The sequence below is a fragment of the Benincasa hispida genome, chromosome 3 (assembly GCF_009727055.1).
Source record: "Benincasa hispida cultivar B227 chromosome 3, ASM972705v1, whole genome shotgun sequence".
Taxonomy (NCBI): domain Eukaryota; kingdom Viridiplantae; phylum Streptophyta; class Magnoliopsida; order Cucurbitales; family Cucurbitaceae; genus Benincasa; species Benincasa hispida.
The window spans coordinates 43,381,325-43,385,899 of NC_052351.1; the positions used below are offsets into that span (position 1 = coordinate 43,381,325).

The 4,575-nt window shown below is 36.8% G+C and overlaps 1 pseudogene; it reads left to right on the forward strand.

The window, feature by feature from the left end:
* The first annotated feature begins 456 nt into the window (after positions 1 to 456).
* LOC120072887 lies at positions 457 to 2,863 on the forward strand (annotated as a pseudogene).
* Positions 2,864 to 4,575: the final 1,712 nt, after the last annotated feature.

The window sequence follows — 4,575 nt, forward strand, 5'->3', positions numbered from 1 at the left end:
ACAACTCAGCTCCACCAACATTTAAAGTTGGTAGGCTAATATATCAACTCAACTCAACTTATGTTGATGAGCCAAACACCCTTGTAGAGATGATAATAGATTTTATAATTTTAAAAAACTCAAAAAATAAAAGAAATATTTATCAAACAAGAATAAGCTTTGAGAACAGTTAAAAGTAACCTTTACTTTTTTCATTTTCGTTTAACAAGATGGTGTGAGCATTGTTTGAGCTATATATATTCACATTAACATTCCTGTCATTTAAAAGTTATATATATATGTCTTAATATTGAAGATTTTTACTAAAATAAACCTATCTTAATTGAGATGGTGAATATCATTTTCAAAGTTAGAAGTTCAATTCTCTACCTTTAATTCACATATTTTTTTTACCCATCTCAACTAGTTAAATCAGATACCCTAACCAATAATTCTAATGTTCAAATACTATGAGATGTGAAAACGATGGAAGGAAATTCAGAACCCGTCATAAATTTCATACACTTGCAGAAAACAAAATCATTATCAAACCCACCTAAAATGTTTCATAGATCTCTATATACACACACATTCTAAAATCCTTGATGAGCACTCCATCATGGTTTCAATTTTCCTCACCGATTTGTTCATAGTTGCAATTTTTCTTCCCATCCAAACGCAACCCCACCTCGAAGATGAACTCTTCTATGTCGGATTCAAAGTTGAAGACTCCAACTTAACCTTAGAACAAGCAGCACAGATCGACAAAAATGGAGTCTTGGCCTTAACAAACCACTCCCAAAGATTAAAATACGGCCACGCTTTCCATATGTTTCCTTTTCAGTTCAAGAACTCCTCCAATGGCAGAGCTTTCTCCTTCTCCACCTCTTTTGCTTTCACCATCATCCCCGAAAGTCCTAATCACGGCGGCGATGGCTTCACTTTCACTCTCGCACCTAAACAGACCTTTCCAGCTCTTCCCAAAATGTTTTTGGGTTCCCCAATTTAACCCATGATCGCGACAACCTTTCTAAACATTCCATTGCCGTCGAATTTGATACTTTTAAGGATTCAATATTCAGAGATATCAACGACGACCATATTGGTGTTGACATCGGCAGTTTCGTTTCGAAAGCCGCCATTGCCGCTGAATATAAGCCGCCATTGCCGCTGAATATTTCACTGACGACGGCAAAAGGAAACAGAGTGTGATTTTGAAGGGTGGGAAGTTGATTATTAAAGCATGGATTGACTACGATTCGACACAAAATTCTCTTGATATTTCGATTTCGCCATTTTATTCATAACCCACTAGGCCGATTTTGTCTTATATAGTCGACCTCTCGCCGATTCTAAACGATTTCATGTGCATCGGATTCACTGCCTCCACTTGTTTGTACGGTAGTTCGCACTTGATTTTGGGTTGAAGTTTCAAGATGAACGGCCAAGCTCGGGATTTCGATATTTCTTCTCTTCCTTCACCATTTCATCACTGGTCTACTAAAACTATAGTACGAATCTCTATTTTATCAGCAATTCTCACGATCTCTGTTATTTCTGTTTGCAGTGTATATAATCAAAATGATAAAGAATGCCGATCGAATAGAGTCATGGGAGTTTCAGTTAGGCCCACTTTGATATTCCTACAAAGACCTCCACAAAGCCACGAGAGGATTCAGAGACAACGAGCTCCTCGACCATGGCGGATTCGGGAAGGTTTACAGAGGAATTCTTCCAAATTCAAAAACCCAAGTCGCAGTTAAGCGAATTTCGTACGAATCAAAACAAGGTATGCAGGAATTCGTATCGGAAATCCCCACAATCGTCACCAGAATTTAGTTCAACTCTTGGGATGGTGTCGTCGCCGGAAAGATCTTCTTCTAGTCTATGATTATATGGAGAATGGAAGCTTGGACAAATACCTATTCGACAACCCAAAAAGGAATTTGAATTGGGAACAGAGATTCAGAATTATAAAGAGAGTTGCCTCTGCTCTGTTTTATCTTCACGAAGGGTACGAACAGGTAGTGATTCACAGAGACGTGAAGGCAAGCAATGTGTTATTAGACGAAGATTGGAACGGAAAATTTGGGGATTAGGGCTCGCGAAGGTGTACGAACACGGGTCGGATCCGGGGACGAGTCGGGTTGTCGGAACTTTGGGATATATGGCGCCAGAGCTGACGAGAACAGGGAAATCGACGACCATGTCGGCTGTTTATGCGTTTGGTGGGCTGATGTTGGAAGTGGCATATGAACGGCGGCCGGTGGAGGTGAAGGCGGCGCCGGAGGAGATGATGGCGATGGATTGGGTGTATGAGAAAAACAGAGAGGGGAGGCTAATGGAAGTGGTGGATCAGAAGCTTGATGGGGAATTCGATGAGATTGAAATGGCGAGGGTGTTGAAATTGGGGGTTATGTGTTCGGATGTGGTGGCGGAGCGACGACCAAGTATGAGACAGGTGGTGCGGTGTTTGGACGGCGAAATTGAAATTGGGATCGACGGCGATTGGAGGGCCACCGGTGAGAGAGATGATGGGGAAGTTCAGGGTGAAGGGTTGATGGAATTTTTGCTTGGACTTTCGTTTTCATCTAGTGATCATAACTCATCGTCTTCCACCGTTAATGGAGATTGTGGTGTGATTTAGGGTTTAAAACAAACGTTTCTATTTCAAGTTTTCTGTTGGTGGTTTTCAAAAAGATCATTGTTTGTTTCGTTATAAGTTTTGAAATATGTATATAAAGACCATAAATTTTCAAAATGTGAGGCAATCCTAAATATAGGAAATCAAAATATTAACACATATAAGATAATGCAAAAAGAATGTATAAATATAATAAAATTTAATCAGCTTTCAGAGTCTATCAATGATAGATTATAACCCTCCTAAGAGTCTATCAGCAATAGTGTATCAGTAGCCAGAGTCTATCAACAACGGAGTCTATCACAAATAATGTTTGCTATATTTGCAATTCTTTGAAAATGTTGCTACATACTTAATTATTCACCATCCCTAAAAGTGTTATCTATTATAATAATCTTAAAATGTAACTTTTTAGTATATAAGTTTTTAAGAATAGGTTTGGAAGGGTACTCAAATTGTTTTAGGGTAAATTGCAAAATCTACCTTAAAATATGTTGGTAGTTGCAATTACACTCTTAAACTTTTAATAGTAAAAAGACTCTCAAATCTATCCAAGTGTTAAAATTGGACTCTCAAACATACAATAATCGCAAAAATTGAACCCTCAAATGATTAAAATTGAGTCCTCAAACTTATACAAATTATTACATTATGTAAATTCGATGGTCCAATTTTTTAACACATAATATAAATTTGAGAGATCAATTTTACCATTAGAAGTTTTAGGATATAATTGTAATTACTATATATTTTAGGATAGTTTTTGCACATTACCATATTTTTTATTATGTTAAATAATTTTGTAACATTTTTAATAAGAACAATAATTCAAAATATATTTCTTCCCTCTCTTCTCATTCTATTTCCGCTCTCCTCTCCGACTAACTCATAAATCAGCTCGTTCATCTCTCTTATTTTATTCATGTGAATAGATGATATACAATTTTTAAACCACAATCATCTTTGATTCCTATTAAACTATATTCACTAAAGGTTTTGAATGAGTTGCTAGTAAATTAATTTTATCTAGAGAAATTTTTGCAGATAGAAAAAATGTCAAACTATTTACAGAAATAGCAAAAAAAAAAATGATAAACACTGATAGATTTCTATCAACCTCAATCAATGATAGACTTGTATCAGTTTTTATCATTATAATATCAAGAGGTAGTTGCAATAATGTTTAAATTTTTTTCTAAAATTAGGCCTATGGACAATATTTATTGATTTTGCAAGAATGTCAAACTTTTTAAGTCCAACCCAAGTTCACTAAGGGGCTGAAAAGAAAACGTCGAAAATACCCTAACGTATTTGAATCAAATCGTACTCCTCCTCAACACAATTTTCGGGTTTCACTTCCACCGATTTCTTCTTCTTCTCTTCAACACCGATACCATTATCTTCTACTCTAGTTCCTCGACGCTAATGCCGAGACTATCATCTTCCACTCCAGTTCTTCAGCATCATTTTCACGTTGATTACAAGTTGATTCCTTACCCACAAAAATATTTTTCTTCTTTTGAAGCTGTTGTTTTTGCTTCAACTGGGAAAGAAGAATGAGGTAAGAATATATTTAGGAAGATTGCTTCAAGGGTTTCAAATCTTCTCTCAGATCTCATCTCACATCCCACTCTCCGTCTCAGACTCTTCATTGCCATGAGCCGTCTCATAAAGTTACTTGACGAGGAAAACTTCATGAGATGTCTCGTGAAGTTACTTCACGAGACAAAGTTCGTCTCTTGTGAAGTAACTTCACGAGATGCCATCTCGTGTTTCACTCTCTATCTCAGACTCTTCATTGTTGTGAGCCATTTTGTGAAGTTACTTCACGAGACAAAAGACAAAATGTGAAACCTGAACTTGGGACTTTCATGTAAAGCATTTCTATCATGAAAACAAACCGTAAAACCGAACCGAACTGAACCGCTTATATGCGGTTTGATTCGGTTTGG